The 20,817-nt window shown below is 39.7% G+C and overlaps 1 long non-coding RNA gene across 1 annotated transcript; it reads left to right on the top strand.

The window, feature by feature from the left end:
- The first annotated feature begins 3,437 nt into the window (after window positions 1–3,437).
- Window positions 3,438–15,296, top strand: LOC139081189 (uncharacterized). Its single transcript, XR_011536310.1, has 4 exons — window positions 3,438–3,615; window positions 12,873–12,939; window positions 13,599–13,696; window positions 15,109–15,296. It is a non-coding gene; the product is annotated as an uncharacterized lncRNA (long non-coding RNA).
- Window positions 15,297–20,817: the final 5,521 nt, after the last annotated feature.

Genomic DNA, 20,817 nt, shown 5'->3' with positions numbered 1-20,817 from the left:
AATAGAAAACAAATATACTGAGTTACCTAAGATCAACTAGTTTGTGATAAAGACATATTTTAAACCCAGTTCTATCTGACTCATATGTTCAGCACTATTTCAGACAGCACAAAATGCTATGGGAGTCAAGCAAAAATAGAGATCGCTTATAACCAGGGAATGAGGAAAGGCTTGTGACAAAGTTAGAATTTGAACTGGCCTTGTAGGATTGGTAGGGCTTCAAATGACGAATATATCAACATAGCTCAATGTCTGTCAAGCAAGGAATGAGTAAACAAATTGTGGTATATTCATACAATGAAACACTACTCAGCAATAAAAGAACCAATTACTGTGCATACAATAACACAGCCAGCTCCCATCATCCCAGGTGGCTCCTGGCAGGCTCCAGTAAACCCAGGCTCCCAGTACATCCCAGCACCAGCCAGCCCCCAAGGTCCTAGGTGAATCCTGTGGCCTTAGGCTCCAGTGGGGAACCTCAAAACCCAGGGTCCCAGTGGGGCCCAGCGCCAAGCTGAGTACCACTGTCCCAGGCTTTTGACCCAGCCTAATACCAGGCCACCCAAGAATTATAACGGCAAGCTCGCTCATGGACACCACCAGACTGCCCACCTAGAATCGCTGGATGGGCTGACTGGTGAAGGGCCTTACCTGCCAAAGTCAATCTGTAAATACTGGAAGAGTTCCCCCATCCTCAAATGCACAGATGCCAATGCAAGGCCATAAGGATTATGAGTAGTCAAGGAAACATAACACCACAAAAGGAAACTAATAAATTTCAGTAGGTGGGAAGGAGTGGGTAGGGGGAAAGATCACAGTGAGTTCTGAGTTCTGGTTCCTAAATAGAAAACTTTTCTTCCTGTGATTTCTATAAAATATGAATTCTAAAATTGCCCATTACCCAATTTTACTTTGTGAGAAAGGATAACTTCACGTAAAGAAAAAATGAATGTGGCTCTAGCCCCCCTCACCACAGGACCTTTGCACATGCTATCCCCTCTGCCTCAGTCAGTGCCACCCTTCCTCACCTAGTTAATTCATACTCATCTTTTAATACTTAGTTTAAATATGACTTCCCCAGGAAACCTTCCTTGACTTCTCAGGCAAAGATATGTTTTCATAATGCTATGTAGCTCTTTTTTGAGGACTTATGACACTTGCAGTTTTGAATCTAAATGTCTAATTATTTGGTTATTATCTGGCACAAAGTAAACATTCAATATTGATATTTGGTGAGTAAATTAATGAATAAATGTGACCTTTGAAAAACTATGAGCTATCACAAATCAATTTGCCTGAGGTTTTTTAGCAATAAATAAGACTTTCTTATATAATAGAGAATTGTACTGTCCAAATTACCTGCTTAGAACTCCTTTTTGAGAAATGCCTTCAGAGTTTATGATGTATGTTTTTTAATTTATTCATTCTTTGAGGGTAGAATTGAGTTTTGGCAACAGCAAAAGTTATCATCTCCCTCTTGTGCCTTATGGAAGCCCAAAGTGTTAGAAAGATGGCTAAACAAGCAGGGTAACACCATTCGTGTCCCCAACTGAGCCATGTTTCTAAAATGAGACTGATATACAGCTTATAACCTGCTTCTGAAGACAATTAGCGAAGGAGTTATACACATGATTAAACAGTCCCATGAGACTGTTAAAGTTCCTGGTTCACTGTCTTTAAAAACATCATTTCTATAATGTTGCATCTAATATACTTATCTGCTTCATTTGGGACCTGGGAGTTAAACAAATGGTGCTCATCGGCACGTACGGCTGTTGTCAGTATTTTGTTGATGTGTTTAGAAAACTACAATCCCTCCTATATTGCCATCACGAATATCATTGTTTCCGACCCTCTGTATTCCTCAAGCGACTGTAGCCTAGGGGCAATGATAGGATCACAAATAGTCATAAAGCATGGCTCTGTCTCTAACCATTCTGTAGACAAGACAACCCCCACCTCTATTCAGACATCTTCCAAATATTTCCGGGAATACACAGGGAATATTTCCCATGTGCTCTGTAGCTACCCTATGGCGTTCGCCATCCCCATTCCCCCTATCTTCCTAGGCTGCTCTAACTCTCCTTCATCAGATATCCTGTTACCACCAACACCAAAAGCTCACAGTTATGCTACTCATGCTGGGCTGAGCAAAGGGGCCGCTGATGCTGATGCCTGCCAGAGGCACTGCTTCCGGTTCCAGCGTCTACCCATATCTGCCACTGTCCACTTTGGAGGGCACTGATGCCTGCAACAAGGGCTCCGGCTCCTGTTGCTGCTGAAACCACTGGCATGGTCTTCTGTCTTTGCAGGAGCTACTGGCACCAGCACTGCTGACGTGGAACGTTCTCATCCACCTAAGAGCTTGGAATAAAAACAGCCCTTTCAGCTTCTACTCAATGTCACTGCAGCCTCTCAGGCTAAGTCTCAGGCAGGAATCCAGATGGGCTGGGCCAGAGAACAATCTGTGTTACAGTGCATGTACTGAGTCCAGAAAACCCTCTTCTCTCAAACCACGGCCCATTGTTCTTTTAACCAAGCAAGTGTGCCTCTCACTTCTTTTCAGTTAAAGTGCATTCTAACTTTTGGAGATGATGGATTTTTGGAGATGATGGATATTTTTATGGCATAAACTATGGTGATAATTTTACTAGTGTATACTTATCTCCAAACTCATCAAGTTGAACATATTAAATATATACAACTTTTTGTTTGTCCATCATACCTCAGTAAAATGGTTTACAAATAATATAAATAAAAATAAATAAAGTCCATTCTACCCTAAAGCTCCTATCAAATTAGCCCCTAGGTGGACACATTCTACCAGGCCTGCTGACCTGCTCAGATATGCATGAATTCTCAGAGGAAAAAAAAAAAAACAAGGTAGACTTAAATAAATATTTCTGCTACATATCTAGAGTCAAATAGTGACAACAAAAAGTTATTTTGGACATGTGGAAGGAGTAGGGGAGGCATCTGATTAGTGAAATATAATGAGCTATATACTCTTTCAACAAAAAGCTTGAGTTTGAGGATGAGGTGATATATACAGCTCACTGAGTACTATTAGGCTCTGAGGCCAAGGGAATAATTGGTAGATTATCTATAAGTGATAAAATGGAGGAAACAAAACAAATGAAAGTGCATTTATATGAATCAACTAAAATTCTCCTTCAACTGTTCTCAGCTCTTGTCTATTTAATAATTCTCATTCACTGTAAGAGAATATAAGTAATGTACATTAAACTTGTTGTATTGACTAACCCTTGTTATGGTTGTGCCTACATAAAATCTGCAAATACTACTACTACTACTAATGGTTGATATTTATGTAGCCAGCACATACTACTTGCTAAGCACTGTGATATATGTGTGGATTATTAATTTCATTCTTACGAACTTTCGACATAATCTCTATGATCACTCCCATGTTACAGATAAGGAAACTGAGGCTTGAGAAAAATAAGTAACCCGCACAGAGACACAAAGCTGGTAAACAAAGAAGCCAGGAATCAAACCCAGAGGGTCAGACCACGGAGCCTATGCTTGTAACAACTTCCTCTCAAAGTTGATACTCCTTTGATACTACCAAGGCGTGAGGTGCAAGAACAGAAGGTGAGGAGCTCTTACCCTAATGAGGTAGAAGGGGTGATGTCCACACTTCCACTGGCCTGCTACTGTAGATTATCTTGTTACAGATTGATGTTCACACTGGAGACTACTAAAAAAGACATTTTAAAAGATTATTTGAGGGCATCTGAGAGGTGCCAAGACAACTGGAGCTTGAGGGACCAAGACCTCAGAAAAGGGAAGCACAGAGAGGTGAACCAACCCTTTCCAAGAGGCTCTTCATTTCAGGGAATTTGCCCTGTTCTAGGTATAAGGTGAGAACCTGCTAAGTAAGGCAGAGAGCTGTGCCTAAGAGGCAGAGTAGTTGACAGAGCTTTCGGCAAACTTGCAGTCCTGGATGGAAAAAAATGGAGTTTGGGGCTGTCAAGGGAACCAGGACTCGAAGGACCAACAGCCTAAAAAGAAGAAAGGCAAGGAAAACTGAGCCTGACATTCTGCTCTTTTCCACTTTGAGAATTTGCTGAATTCATCCTCCATGCAGGGTGGCAGGTTAAGTAAGAAGCTAAATGGAAAGCTGCTGAAAAGTGGAGCCAAGTTTTCAAGCAACTTCTAGTTCTATATTCCCACAAAGCAGGAGAGGACCTAGTAAACACAGCCGCTCTCAGTTGAGATCCATAGGGAGCTATACTCTAGGCCCAGGGGAAATAGAGATAGACTGAGACTCAAAAAATATCCTGCAGCTAAGCTCGGTCCCTGATTGGATCAAGGGGATCTGCCCTTAAGTAGCCTGTGCACTAGAGGTTAGGGTGAACCCACTCTAGAGGAAGACAGCATCATCAAGAGTCTCTACAATTTTTTTTCTTGAGGAAGATTGTCCCTGAGCTAACATCTGTGCCAATCTCCCTCTCTTTTGTATGTGGGACACTGCCACAGCATGGCTTGATGAGTGGTGTGTAGGTCTGCACCCAGGATCCAAACCTGCAAACCCCAGACCACTGAAGTGGAACACGTGGACCCAACCACTATGCCACTGGGCTGGCCCCTCTACAACTTTTCATATACAATGTCTATGCTATTTTTCATGCATAGTGTCCAGAAATCTCTCAAAGTTACTTTCCAGCATTCAGTAAGGTAACGGAGAATTCATCCCTCGCCAAAAGACATAAGTGGAGGGAAGGATGGAGGGCAACGGAAAGATTGATGTCTTGGTAAATATCAATTAATAGTTTGCACAAAAAGTTAATAATAAAGTCTTGTGTATACATAGAGTTAATATACGTACAGTTAAGATGCATTATAACAAGAAAGACTAAAGGGGATCAATGAACTTAAACTACTATCAGGCTATAACACTATCAAGGAAGGGGTGAAAATACTAATTTATATTAAACTGTGTGAAGTCAACAATGCATGTTGTAATCTCTAAGGCAATGATTCTCAAATTTTGGGTCTCAGGACTCCTTTATACTCCTAAATTTATTAAGGACCAAGTGAACTTTTGTCTTGTGAGTTATATTTGTTGATACTTACCAGATTAGAAATTAAAACTGATGTTCAGATCTTTTAGACTTGGAGTTTGTCTACTTGTTTTACTGTTTGAATAAATTATCTCCCATTATGAGGGTAGTTCTCTATATTTCTTTTAGTTCCTCCAAATTTTTGTTCTATATCTTCTGAAGTGATGAATACATACTGGTACAACTCTTAGAAAATTTGCTGGCAGTATTTACTAAATGAGCATAACGCACACCTTATGATCCATCAATTCCACTCTTAGGCATTTACCCAATAAAAATGCATATATATGTGCAATCAAACACGTGTATAAATATATTTATAGTTGCTTATTCAAATAGCCCCAAATTAGAAACAATCCAGGGGCCGGCCCCGTGGCTGAGTGGTTAAGTTCGTACGCTCCGCCTTCAGCAGCCCAGGGTTTTGCTGGTTCGGATCCTGGGCACAGACATGGCACCGCCCATCAGGCCATGCTGAGGCAGCTTCCCACATAGCACAACTAGAAGGACCCACAACTAAAAATACACAACTATGTACCAGGGGACTTTGGGGAGAAAAAGGAAAAAATAAATTTTTTTTTTTAAAAAAAGAATCCAAATATCTAGCAACAATAGAATGGATAATTTGTGGTGTATGTATACAATGGAAAACTATTAGTCAATGAAAAGTCATAAACTCCTGCTACACAAGACAATAATGCGTATGAATTTCAGAAACATAATATTGTAACAAAGGAACTGGACACAAGAGAATACATATTCTATGATTCCATTTATGTAAAATTCAAAAGCCTGCAAATGTAATATAAGATGATGGAAGATCAAATAATGGTGAAATTTGAAAGTGGATAATGACCGGGAGAGGGTGAGGGAGGGTTTGGGGCTCTGGTAATGTTTTATGTCTTAATTCGGGTGGTGATTACCTGGGTGTATTTACACTGTGAAAATTCTCCAAGCTGTACACGTATAGTTTGTGCACTTTTTTGTATGCTATACTTTGATACAAACGTTTAGGGAACAGGAAAAAAGCTTTATCTCCAGCCCAGATTGCTCTCCTGAGCTCTAGACATCTCTACTAGGGTGTTTTGCAGATAATTCTTAACATTCAAAACTGTACCCATCGTTTTCCCTTCCTTCTTTCAAATCTGTTCCTCCTACTATATTATTGCTAACCCAAGTGAATGACGTCCCTATCAATCTATTTACCTCAGACAGAAACCTGGGAATCAGCTGACTCTCCCTCTCTCTCTCATAACTGTTCACACTGCGACATTTAATTTCTCAGCAAATTCTTTTCACATCTTACCTCCTGAATCTATTTAGAGTCTGCTCCTCTTTTCCATAGCCATTTAGTTTCTTGCCCTACATTAAATTCTCAACATTTTTTGTTTGGACTCTTTCAAAAGCCTCCTAAATTGATCTCTGGGCCTCCAAGTATGTGGTCTTACTAATCCACTCTCCACACTTAGCCCAAGTGACCTTACTAGAACACAAATCTGATCATGCCATTTTCCTACTTAAAATCCTCAACAACGCTCCATTGCTTTCAGCACAGTGATAAACACCTTGCCATTGCCTGAAAAACACAACCTGTCCCCTGCCTAACTCCAGGCTCATGTTGCATGACTCTTCATGACCCCTTCCCACCAACCCCAGAACTCTCAAGCCACTTTCCCATAGGGTCCTTTCCCTGTAGCTTTGGTAAACGATGATATGTTCCCCAAATTCACTTTTTTTCTTCTTTTGTATTCTGTACCTTTCAACTTGCTCTTCACTTGGACTGAAATACCATCCCTCTCCAGAAACGCAGTCCCATTCTCCTTTCTTCCGACTTTCAACTAACCCTTTCAACTGTCTCTTTCACCAGACTGAGCTCATGGAGGTCATACGCAAATTTTTGTCTTACAGCTCACTTTACTCCCAGATCACTTTACTCCCAGCACCTAGGCCAGTTGTTGTTGGTGCTGTCAAGTAGATTCTGACTTCTAGCTACTCCTGTGTACAGCAGAGTGGAACCCTGCCCAGTCTTATTGCACAATTCTCTCACCTTCAGGCTCTAGATCAGACAATGCTCCACTGCTGTTCATAGGGTTTTCATGGCCAATTTTTTCAGAAGTGGGTGCTCAGGTTCTTCTTCCTACTCTGTCTTAGTCTGGAAGCTCCATTGAAACCTGTCCACCATGGTGACCATGGGTGACCCCTTTGTGAAATACTGGTGGCATAGCATTCAGCAACACACAGCCACCACAGTATGAAAACTGACAGGTAGGTGATTTGGCTCCCTGACTGGGAAACAAACGCAGGCTGTGCTGATGAGAGCTCCAAATCTTAACCACTAGACCACCAGGGCTGGCCATCTAGCACATAATCAGTGCTCGATAAATGTTAGCTGTGTCTCTGCTACTCCCAGACATCTATCATGTGTCTCTCTTTGCTAAGTGCCAAGCTTTTTACTTTTAACTTTTTTGAGTGCGTAGGTGGGAGACATTGTGCTGTGCATTTTATAGACGTAGCATTTAATCCTCTCAATGACTCCTTGAGCTAAGTTCTATTATTAGACCCATTTTACAGATTAGTGAGCCGATGCTCAGAAAAGTTATGAACCATTATTTAAAAAACACACACACACATTTTACCAAGCTTCTAGCTCTAGCTGCCAGCTTACAGAAAATACAGAGAACAGAGGGACATGCTAAACTATACCATGAGGATGGAATCAGCAAACCCCACACTCTGGGAAACTCCAAAGAATAAACAAATCGGCTCCTTCAATAGATAAATTTCAAGAAAAGAAAAAGGAATTAGAAGAGGAACCCATGGATTAAAGAGACTTAGAAAACATATCAAACAATCATAATATCTGGATCTTAATTTGATCACGATTCAAAGAAACAAACAAATACGATATTTATTATGCAATTTGACTTTAAATGTTTGATGATATTAAGAAATCACTGAATTTTTCAGGCGTGCTAATGTTTTAAGTGTGATAATTGTGGCTATAGTTCTAAAACAATTCTTATCTTTTAGAAAATCATACTAAAATATTTGCAGATGAAATGACATGATGTCTGGGTTTTGATTCAAAATAACAGAGAAGGGAGGCGGCGGATGGGGGTATGGATGATGCAACATTAGCCATGAGGTGATAATTGTTGAAGCTGAGAAATGGGTACATGTGAGATCATAATGTTATTATCTCTGCTTTGGTATGCATTTAAAATCTTCCATGATAAAATTTTTAACACAATAATATCTAAATAAAATTTGATAGAGGGCCTGGCTCTTCATAACTCTTCACCAGATACATTTGGTTAGCTGTGTTTATAGCCATTGAATGCCTTTGGGATACTTGTCTTCCATCTAGATTGAAGTTTACAGACTTCAAGTGCTAATGAATTACTTTCAGCTCTGTGAGTCCAAGAGCTTGTCAATGAATCCAGAATTTTACCCCAATCTCAAGTCTCGGGTCTTTAGCAGAAAGGTTTTGATCTTGCAACTATTCCTGTAAATTATTTTAGCGAGTGAGTTGTGCGGCTCTTCAGTAGCAGGTGGACAAAATGTTTAAATAGGGATTTCTCCTGATATACATTTACGGAATCAATCAAGAGTTCCTTTTACCGTGGGAGAATGATGATTAAGACATTATCCCTGCTCCTCTGGCAGCTTATAATGTAGTAATGAGAATATATAATATAATAAGAAGAAATATACTCAAATCATCAGAATACAAAGCAGCTAATATAAAGAGTGGACCCTATCAGAGGGAGGAAAGAGTATAGGAGGGAAAGCACCTCAAGGAATGCTACTATGGTCCAGGTAAGATGTAATGAGAAGCTGATCCCTGGGACAGCGGCGGTGAGTGATGGAGAGGAGGGAATATGTTCAGGGTGGAGATGTGCCCTCCCTACACGTCATCTTCCTTGAGCCCCAGCAGTGGTAGTGGCTTTCCTTAACCCCCTGACGTACACGCTTTAGTCTCCCTAGTTCCTGTTTCAATACAGGGTCCTCTAGTGTGTGTCGTCAACACCACAGGCAAGCCCAACAGTGTTTGTTTTGCTTTGCTAAAACACGTCAAGGCAGAGACACATCCTTGACCCTAAGTCATGACACCTGTTAGGGTGAACCGAAGACAGTTTGCCCTATTTTGGGTGTTAAGGGCGTGCCCTCAGGGGGCTGTGAGTGGGGCCGGGGGCAGGGGCCTGTAACAGTTGGCAGTCCTCCTGATCCCTAAGAGAATGTCAACATTAGATAACCACTGAAATCACACCCGCCGCTGACCCAATCCCATGCAGTTCACTGGCTACTAAAGTAAGGTGAAGTGATGTTGAGCAATGTAGTGTCACATCGACCTTTTGCCCATTTCTAGAGCATGCCGAGTTCCTCACCACTTCAAGCCCTTTCAACATAATTCCTCTGACAGGAAGGCTTTTCAACAAGCTCTTGGTCTGTCTCACGTTCTCATTTTTCAGGTCTCAGGTTAGAAGTCACTACCTTAAGAGAGGCCTTTCCTCGTGACTCTAAACCAGGTGCCCTTAATCACTCTCTATCAAAACACCCTTTTTAAATTTACTTTTTAGCAGCAATTACCTTCTGTAATTAATTTATTCATCTATTTTTTTCTTGTTCTTTTTGTCTGTCTCCTCCATTAAAACATCAGCTTCCTGAAGGCAAAGAGACCAGGCCAACCTTATTTTCTGTTTTATCTGCATCACATTGTAGTGCTCAATAAACACTCGTTGAATAATTGGGTCAATATTTATGTCTTCTGATTAACCTTTGTAACTAAGGGGACCAATCACCAGTTCTTCCTTTGACTAGCTTCCTAACAAGGGCTCAGTCAATAAGGTACTAATAAATGTTTGCTGCTAATCATAATGAGATCTATGATATCTTTGCATTGAAAGCCTTACTCTTCAAAGTGTCTACTGACTTCACAGTCCTATAGTCTTCTGAATACTTAGGAAATAAACCTTTGGTTAGGCTATTCGTCATTGATCAGTTGTTGTTCTGAGCCAATGGTATCAAAAGGTGCTTTAGCTACCGTTATCAACTAGGAATGGCAGAGAATATATACAATATAAAGATATAGAAAGTTTATACTCTAAACTCTCCATGGACCCAGCACATAGCCCAGCAACAAAGTAAATACATTTCAGAGGTATTTGAAGTCAATAACTCAGCTCATGTTTTCCCTCTCCTCCGCCTAGTCTGCGACTTTGCCATCTGGCTTCCACTTAATCATCAACAAAACACCTCAGAGAAGATTTTACACTTAAGTACTATTTGCATTTCTATTAGAGAACCGTAGTTAAGAAGTGAAAAGGCAGAGAGGAGTTGTAATAACTGAGCACACCATCTCAAACCAGCTGGGAGAGCTCTTCTAGTGTGTTTCAGGCTTCGATAGTTACCAAATCAGAGTCGCTCTCCCTCCTCTTTCTCCACTGAGATGGAGCAAAAGGGCAGAAATGTTAAACCCCACTATACTAAGACCAAACCCCCACAACACATGGGTTTTTCTGATAGCCCCATTTACTTCTTAAGAGGCCAGTCTTGTTTTGAGCACTTTCCTCCAAAAGCACCCTGGGAAAACGCTGGTGCCAGGGAAATAGAGCCAGCCTATTGGTCACCAAATCAACGTTCCAGCTTTCGTGTTTTGGGTTTGGGTCTAAGACCAAGTACAGCTGCCCTCCCTTTGCCGCAACTTCAGGGCCCAGCCCAGCCCCAGAAGGCCTGTGCAGAGAGAGTAAGGGTAGGCATTCTGGGATACTGTATTGAAATTTGTTTCAAAAAGTATAAAGTACCTTACCAAGTAATTTATTTCCGTAATGGACACACAGATTCTTTCTAGGTAACACTCAAGATATGCCGGCTAGCACATATTCACGTAAGATACGTTGTAAGTCAAACCAGGGAAGAACTTAGGTAAACATGTGTGTATTTAGGTTTTGGTAATCTATGTTTGTTACAGAATCACAGAAAGTCAAAGACCACCTCATTACTACTCAAACGTGGTCTATGGATCAGCAAATTTGACATCCCCTTCGATCTTATAATGCTATAAATAATATAATGTTATAAATGCAGAATTACAGGCCACACCCGAGAGCTTCTTCATTAAAGTTCCAGAAGTACTGCCTAGCCCAGTAGATATCTTTAGAGACTATCTGCTGTGGTGTTTCTCAAACTTTAATGTGTGAATGAGCTACCTGGCTACTTGTAAAAATTCAGTTACTGTTTCCACAGTAGGTCTGGGGTTGGGACTGGCATCTCCCATGAAAGCATTATTGAGAGAAGACACCCAGGAAACCTCTCAGTGACCATTCTTTATGACTGAATTTGGACTGAGAAATAGGCAGATAGGTGTAATTTGGGGCACTTCTAAAATACCCCAAGTAGTCTACTATTCTCTGTCCGCTCAGTTTATTTAGTCGTAGTTTTACCAATAGGAATAACAGAGCTTGGAGGGAAAAAGTCTGATTTGGGTGCTTAGGGAGACCAAAGTGTAATTAGCTGACGGACCACTGGCTGGAGCTCAAACCCTTAATATTGTCATGATTTTTACTATATTCTAACTGTGCTCTTTTCATTTCCTTTATCATAAGCATTCTTGGAAGAGTCCCAAAAATATTTGAGAACACTGGATATCAGGGAAAAACATGTGATATGTTATATGGATAAAATGCTGACAGCAAGAGCAATTTGAGACCTAACCTTCCAAAATTTAAAATTAAATTTTCTCCTCACCCAAGCTGGTCGCACCAGATAGATCAGAGGTCAATAGCAAAACGAGCCCTGGTTATAATACAAAGATCCCTGGAAGGAGCAAGAGAAGCCTAATTATTTGGTCCATGTTGTTTTTAAGTTAGATAACTAACGCTATCAATTTCCCCACATCTCCGTACCAACTAAATAGCCTTCCGCAAGTGACATCAATTCATGCGATAGATAGATTTTTTGCCATCTATCAGAGAAGCACAAATACGTATCTAAGCAGCCAGCATATGTAGATAGCTAAAGATTATACCATCTCCAAAACAAATTCATTCTTGATTGTGCTGCTATTGCTGTTATATTCTAAACTTATACTCCATAGCCCACAGTGGAATGAGACGAACGAACTCCTCTAAAATTAGCTGTCACAGAGATCCAAGAGAAAAGATCAGTCTTGAATGTTAGTTCATGACACTTCCTAAAAATTAAAAATGTGTGTGGGCTTTTAAAAATTGTGATTTATGCAAATGGGTACGAGGGTTTTGAGGGGGGGTTAAAATGGTTTAAATTTTATTGTGGTGTTGGTTGCATAACTCTTGAATATACTAAAATCCATTAAATGGTATACTTTAAACAGGCAAATTGTACGATATGTGAATTATATATCAATAAAGCTGTTATTTATACAAACGTATTCAAACATCTTCAATAACTCATCTATACACACAGTGCCAAAATTACAAAATTTGGCTAAAGACAACATTTTTTTCTAGGCCATATTTTGAAGGCAATTGAGGATAAAAATATTATGTCTTATCCATTATTTCAAAGGTAATTAAAATATGTTGAAATCAACTTTGAGAAAACTCATTAGAATGTAAAATCTATTTAGAAATAGATCCCTTATGATTTATAGCCCCAGAAGTAACTGACAAGGTTTGAAGCAGCTAAGCTGAAGCTAACCCACAGATCAGAGTTTTTGGTCAGAATTTTGAAAGTTACTTTCACAGATCATAGAATATTGAGCTTGAAGGGACCTTAAAGAAAGTCTAATCCAATCCTCCTATTTTCCAGATGAGAAAACTTGGGGGAAAAAAAGAGAAGTGACAGTTTCTTGTTAAAAGAGACGCATAAATTCCTGGTAAGTAACACTAGAACACTGGCTTCCTGAATTTGCTCTGAGACTCCTGCTAGGGAGTTGGATCCCAGCAACACCGAGCAGGGAAGATTCCAATATACAATGGTCATGAAATCAAACCCAAGATCTGGTCCCTGCCCCTGTCTCCTATCTTATTTCATGTCATTCTTCTCTTGCTCACCATTCTCCAGCCCCTTTGACCTTTATTCTTTTCCTCTCACATACCATAAGACTTTTTTCTTTCAGTTCCTATTCCCTCTGCCTTGAAGTCTCTTCCCCCTAGATGAATCCTGGCATGACTGGCTCCTACCTCTCCCAGATCTGTTTAAGTGACAATTCTTTAGAGAAGACTTTCCTAAACACTCTACCTAAAGTAACCATCTCTCACCACCGCTAGCTGTTCTTTCTCCATCACAACTTCGGCTTCTTTCCTTTAATGATTCTTGTCATCGTTGTCATGTTACATTTGTTTTTTCTTTTTTAATAAATTAACATAGCTCTCCCACACTAGACTATAGCTTTATCAGAGTAGAGTTCCTGGTACATAGTAGCTGCTTAATATTTTTGTGTCAGTGGAACAAATAAATTTCTGAAGTACTTCCTTAGGAGGCTCCCTATTGCCCAATGTCTAAATTCTGAAAAGCCTTATTTTCGTTTCCCAGAAACCAGGAAAGTCCCAGCCAGATTGTGAGTTGTGAGCACCAGAGCTACACCAGGTTGCCCTACCTGAGGTATCTGGGAATAAGAAAGATTCAGAGAGGTGAGCTAAACTAAAGTCCTTAGAGAATCAAGCTTGGTACATAATGATCAGCTAAAGTTGACAAATCCAAAGGGCAGGAACAGTATAAAAAATGGGAAACAAAGTTAAGACTCAGTAATAATGACATGGGATTGGAATGACAGGTAAGTCCAGAGAGATGCAAGGCAGTTCCTACGTGAATGCTAAAAATGGGGCTTAGCTTTATTGGTTTGGAGGCATGTGATGTGTGAGTGGGTAGGACTGAATTAACGCTGCAGAGTCGGGACTAAAATGAACCATAATTTTAAAAGATTCATTTCCTTCTCAATTGCCACAGTAGATCGGCAGTGTGGGATTCTGTTAAAGTCGAGGACACCAGTTAGCGTCACTCCTTACTTTTGGCAGCAGTTTGACTATAGAAGTTCCATAAGGAGAGATACCATATTTTATTCACCGCTGCCCTTGGCACTGTGCTATGCACATAGTAGATGCTGAATAAATATTTGCTAATTGAATAAACAATTGAATGAATGGACTGCTGTTCAGCAGGGGCAACCAAGGCAGTACTTTAAAATGTGCATGGGGAAGACGCAAAATATAAGTTGACTCGATCCTCGGAAAGCTTTTTCCTTCTTTAAAGGTCAAATTATACTCTGTAGTATATTTGGACACCGTATGCTAGCTGTGACTCACTCCTTGGCCTGCACCATCTTTGGGTGTCTGCCCTCCTTTTTCATCTGAGCCTCTTTCAATCTTTCTATCCAGTTTTCAAAGAGGGTGTGGGACTTCCTCACTTGAAAGTGTGTTGCTTCCTGGAGAAGGCATAGAGAACTGTATATAAATGATCCATAGACTTAACTAAGCTATGAAAGTAAACATTACTTGTCCTTAAGCACAGTGAATACCAAATTTGCAATAACACGCAGCCTTTTCAAGTCCGGTCTGTGTTATAATGATGAATATTCTCTCTCTCTCTCTCTCTCTCTCTCTCTCAATTCCAAAGCTCTGAAAGAGAAATATTTAACAAAAATTTACAGTCCCTTGGAAGTAGTGATGGAGTCAGATTGTTTTTACTTACTCTCAGCACTCAGGGAAATATGAAACTACCCAATTCAATCTGTTTTCTCAAGATAGATCGAGCGTGATTCTCTTCCTGCATCCAAACAAGTTTTTGGAATGAATTCAAATGGACTGACAGTTTACACTAGTTACAGACACTGCTCAAACAGCCCCTGTAGACCTTGAGGGCCATTAAAAGGAGCAGTCTCCTGGTAGAAATGGTATGGAGAGGTATGCTAGCCTATGAGAAAGGAGAAGGGAAAATAAGATTTATTTATTGAGCAGCTATTATGAGAAAGTTTCATATGTATTACCTCACTTAATCTTCAGAAATACTCATTGTCTTAAGTACCACTATTATTTCCATTTTTCAGATGAGAAACAGATGTTCAGAGAAGTTTATTTGGGACTTCAATTTCCAGCCAAGATGGAATAACAAGAATGGGATTTAGCTTCCCAAAACAACTACAAAAACAAAAACAGACTAAATACATGAAGAAACAGTTTTTAAGACAGTAAATATCAGTCAATGAGGGTAACAGAGAGAGAGGAAACAAATAAGGTGAGTCCCATGATTGTCCCAACTTTCTATCTTAAGATATTTTCTGAGCTATGACATAGAGAGGGGGAACTGAGGCAAAGGCAGTGGACTCCCCGGGTTGGACAGATGCAGTTGTAAGTCCAGGGAGACTAATGCAGCTAGAGTTCATAGGACAGACTACCAGAGAGGAGAGAGCTGCACAGAGAATTCTGGAAATCTGCAGAGGGCCTCCCTTAAGTATTCAGCAGAGTAGTTATTGGTACATGTGTGGGGAAACTAACCAAGGCTGGGAAAGAACCATCTGAAAAAATTAGAAGAAACTGCCTAGCGCTCACACAGGGCTGGAAATAGTACCTGTTCCCACCATCCAGACTGGAAAAACTCATAATTCATGAGCACTGGGCAGAGTACACAGAAGGGTCACTCCTCAGTAGTGGGAAATAAGTAGCCCTAGACTGAACACTGCTCCACAATCATCCAACAAATCATAAAAACGAGACTTAAAAGGACAAAAATACTTCCAAATAAATTAACTGCATCAAAGAACAAGGCTCAGGAATATTTATAGAAATACAAAAATATCCAGCAGCTATCAAGGTGAAATCACAATGTCTGGCATCAAATCAAAGATTAACAGTCATGCAAAAAGGGAGGAAACATGATCCATAATGAAGAGAATAATCAATTCAAACTGACCCAGAAATGACACATCTGCTAGAATTAGCAGAGAAGGGCATTAAAACATTTTTATAGCTGAATTTGACATGTTCAAAAAGTTAAGTAGAGACATAGATGATATTAAAAAAGGACCCACATCAAACTTCTAGAGATGAAAATTCCAATGTGTGAAATGAAAAGTACACTGAATGGGATTAGTAAAATTGTACATTGCAGAAGAAAGGTTAGTAAAATTAAAGGCATAGCAATAGAAACTATCCAAAAGGAGACACAGAGAATAAAAACAAGAAAAAACAAAGAAATAGAGCTATGGGATAGCTTAATTGGCCTAATATACATGTTTGGAGTCACAAAAAGGGAGGAGAGAGATGAGAGGCAGGAAAAAAAACACTTGAAGAAATATTGGCTGAAAAAATTCCAAATTTGATGAAACCCGCAAATTCACAGATATAGGAAATTCAATGAACCCCAAGCACAAGAAACATGAAGAAAAGTACACCAAGGCACATTATGATCAAATTACTTAAGACTGGTAATAAAGAGAAAATTTTAAAAGCAGCCGGAGAAAAAAGGACTTATTATAGCCAGAGTAACAAAGATAGGGATGACAGTGGCTTTCTCACAGGCAACAAAGCCAAAAAGAAATTGTGTAGAAATATCTTTAAAGTATTGAAACAGGGGCTGGCCCCGTGGCCGAGTGGTTAAGTTCGTGCGCTCTGCTGCAGGCGGCCCAGTGTTTCATTGGTTCGAATCCTGGGTGCTGACATGGCGCTGCTCATCAAACCACGCTGAGGCAGCGTCCCACATGCCACAACTAGAAGGACTCACAACGAAGAATATACAACTATGTACTCGGGGGGGTTGGGGAGAAAAAGGAAAAAAATAAAATCTTTAAAAAAAATAAGGTATTGAAAGAAAAAACATCAGTCTATCTAAAAATCTACACCTGGCAAAAATATCTTTGAAAAAAGGAAGGAAGACAATAAAGACACTTTCGACATACAAACGCTGAAATGATTCATCACCAGGAACTCCTCACTATAAGAACTCTTACAGTATCTTCTTTAGGGCAGAAGGAAAACCATACCAGATGGAAATCTGAATCTACACAGAAGAATGAAGAGCACAGGAAATGGTAACTACATGGGAAGAAAGAAAGAGAGAGAGATTTGCCAAAGGTGACTGTTTAAACAAAAGTAATAACAATGTACTGTGGAGTTTAAAACACACATAAAAGTAATACACACAGCAACAATAACATAAAGGTCAGGAGAGGAGAAACGGAGGTATACTGTTCTAAGACTTTTATTAAAATATGTAAAATATTGTAATATATCTTGAAGGCAGACTGTGATAAATCAAGGAGGTAAACCATAAATCCTAAAGCAACCACTAAAATAAGAAAAACAAAGAGTTAATAATCCAAAAAAGGAAATAAAAATGAATCATAGAAAGTACTCAATTGATCAAAAGACAAACGCAGAAAAGGAGGAAAAAGGGACCAAGAATAGTTGGGGAAAATAAAAAGCAAATAAGATGATAGACTCAAATCTGACCATAACAAAATCACATTAAATGTAAATAATCTAACACTCCAATTTAAAGGCAGAGACTGTCAGATCATCAAAACGCAGGATCCAACTATACGCAGCTTTCAAGAAATGCACTTTAGATATGAAAACACAAATAGATTAAAAGAAAAGGATGGGAAAAGATAATCTACGTTAACACTGTTGAAAAGAAAACTGGAGTGGCTCTATTAATGTTAGACAAAATAGATTCCAGAACAGAGAGCTTCATTTATTTGCTCAAGATCACATACCTTATAGTATTCTACCCAGGATTCAGGCCCTCATCTGTCTTATTTCAGAGACTCTGCTCTTAGTGTCACATTGTACCAGGGTGCTTTTTGTTAACTGTTTCTTGGAGACTTGTAGTTGAATGCTCTCAAGAAAAGAATCACACATGCACACACACATGCGTGCATGCATGTGTGCAGATCCAAAGAACACCTAGTTTGGGGTCAGAGGAGAAACTTCCTTTCTAACCCTGACTCCGCTCCTGATTGCCTGTATAAGCATGAGTACATTATTTAACCTCTCTGGGTCACAGTGATCTTGCCCATCAAATTAGGATCTTGGATCATATCTTTCCCAAGAACATATGTGTATGTCCTGAATGTGACCCTGGTCTAAGACCTACGTTCCCAATAGCACAGGGCTTGGCACCAAATCCCAACAAGACACCATGCAAGACAGAGACTGCCGGGCGATAGAGTGGAAGTTGGTGAAGCACTGGAGGGACGCAGGAGTCTGGAGATGGAATTGGAAAAGGTAGAGTTTCTGGTCTTGGAAAAGGTCCTGCTAAGTTTGTACCGGGGTGATGCTAAATCCTGCCGTGCAGCAGGCCTTCCCCAGCTGGGACAATGACGCATTTCAAGTTCATTTCCTGACTCAGAGCCAGTTTCAGACTTGGATCAATGATCTCCCAACCCCCTCCTGTCCCAGCAGGCATTTGAGAATCAGGCTGAGGATGTTGCAATATCCGTGAAGAAAATTCAGCTACACATTGAAGAACAGTCTTGAAATATGTCACTGCATCTGACCTGGGCCATTTGAGTATTTTCTGGATATGTGTACAACAGACATCAGGCATATTCATTCAACTGAATACATGTCTGCCTTAAGCACAGACACAGAGATAGTATTTTCAAGATTTTTCCACAGAAAGGGCTATTCAAACATAAAATTTTGAAAAATCATTAGTTCTGCCTAGTGGATTCAAGTTTCTGTTCTGGGGACCATTTTTATTATCTGTTGAACAGTACACACTTTTCTTTCTTAGTTCTGAGAACAATCCACAATAGCGTTCTCTAAAGCAAGCCTTACCTCTGTCTATGGCTTCCTCTAACTTTCTGGCACTGCTTCTCAAAGATATCTATTGTTATCTGTTCCTGCTCCTAGACCTCTCATCTTCCAACTTTCATGGAAAAAATAAAAGGCAGCCTGATTTATTGTTTTTACCAGTTTTCCCGGTATAACTGAGTGATAGATAGGGAGGAGAAGAGAGAGAGTATCCATTGAGCCACATAGTGAGTTTGTAGTTGAGCTAGGGCTGGAATTCACGTTTTCTAATACGTCAAATGTATATATTGATTTTGTCCACTTATCCTCACAAATGATACTCTATTTTCACTACCTTCTAGTAATTGTTTCCGTGCTGTCCTTTTATGCAGGCTGAGACAGGCTTGGGCAATCAGACAGCTCTGCATACATGGACATCACAACACGAAACCCACAATTACAAGCAACCTATACTTTTTCCTAAAGTTTATTAAGACTAGAGAACTAGAAAGGAGACCCTGAAGTGTGAACATCAGTTGGTTAAACAGATCCTATTTTGGAAGAAATAAAGAGGATCTACTTTACGAAGATGTATGTACCCCCATTAAAGGTAGCGTCACATTTTTCAAAATAAAATCAGTGTTTTGTTCTGGTCATGATTCTCTTTCCACGATTCACAGTTGATGTGCCCATTCTCCAAAAGAGTGGGTAAAATTTATCAGGAAAGGTAATGCAGAAGAAAAGCCTTATTTTGTGATTTTTGTGTGCATATGTGTACTTATATTTCATGTTGAGTGGGAAGTAAGAAACTGAATGAGGTCTACAGAACACTGCCATTCATATAAATTAAAAATACATGCACATAAAATAAGAATAGGTAGTTTACAGAAACAAATAAAATGATACATATCAAATACATTAGAATGGCTGTCTATGGTAAGGGGAAGGTAACAGAAGTAGAGAATGGAAGTGAAAATGGAATAAATAAATAAATAAAGCAAGAGAAAGAGCAGGGCCTTGCAGGGACTAGCGGTGATGGTGAGCTGTGACTGAGGCATGTGATGAAGTCAACTGTTAGCCTTTGAAGTCTAAGGAAACAGATCAAAATAAAACGAAAACCTCTTTCTGACTCTCACACTGGGAAAGAGACCCAGTGAGGAACATTCTATTGTTCCTTTTGTATAAAACAGATGATAAGATTTGGAGATAAAATTGAAGTGACTTATACAGTAGGTGTATTTGCATAATTCTGGACTTATTAATTGCTTAGATCATATATGAGCAAATTACATTCCTCTTGAGCATGACTCCCGTGGCTATCACCAATATACAGTGACAAGGAGGTTTTTGATAAAATCTAGAATGTTAAATCTTTAACGAGCTACATATGTGTATTTAATTTGATTGGGGAAGGAGGTTAGAAGTTTTCCTTGGTTTTGCCAATTGATGCTTTAACTAATTTTAGCCTAATTTGGTCATTTGGGTCATTGTTTTCATTTTGTTTTTTCTTCCAGTTGTCTGCTTGGCCACACTTCTGGTCCACATTGTGTCAATAATCTGTTTTATTTTAAAGTTGTTAAACAGAGAACACATTTCCATTAAAGCATGTAATGGTATAAATTTCCATTCTGGGACCTGAAACGCGTCAGAAAGTGTCTCATCATACTTTGTTAATTAAAAAAGTAAACAGGTCCTTAGTGGAGACAGTCCTTTTCCTTCCCCAGATTCCCAGCAATGCAGTGTTCTCGGCTAGGATTTGAGCTCTTTTCCGTTAGGAGAGGAGAGAGAAGAAACAGGGCAGGAAGGTGGGGTCCACCCTGGCTACATTTGTGTTTTTAATTAGATTTATTATAGACTCTAGAAGAAAGTGTACAAAAGAAGGAAGTAAACAACATGGTATAGTAGTTGCTAAGCACTGGGGCTTTGACGTCAAAAACTCTGGACCTGAATCCAACTCTATCACTGGTGACTCTGGGAAAGTTATCTAACCTCTCTGAGCCTCTGTATCAGTAAGACTGAAA

Source organism: Equus przewalskii, chromosome X (genome assembly GCF_037783145.1).
Source record: "Equus przewalskii isolate Varuska chromosome X, EquPr2, whole genome shotgun sequence".
In the NCBI taxonomy this organism is placed as follows: Eukaryota; Metazoa; Chordata; class Mammalia; order Perissodactyla; family Equidae; genus Equus; species Equus przewalskii.
Note: the sequence above shows the minus strand (reverse complement) of the source record. Positions and strands in the feature narration are given on the sequence as shown.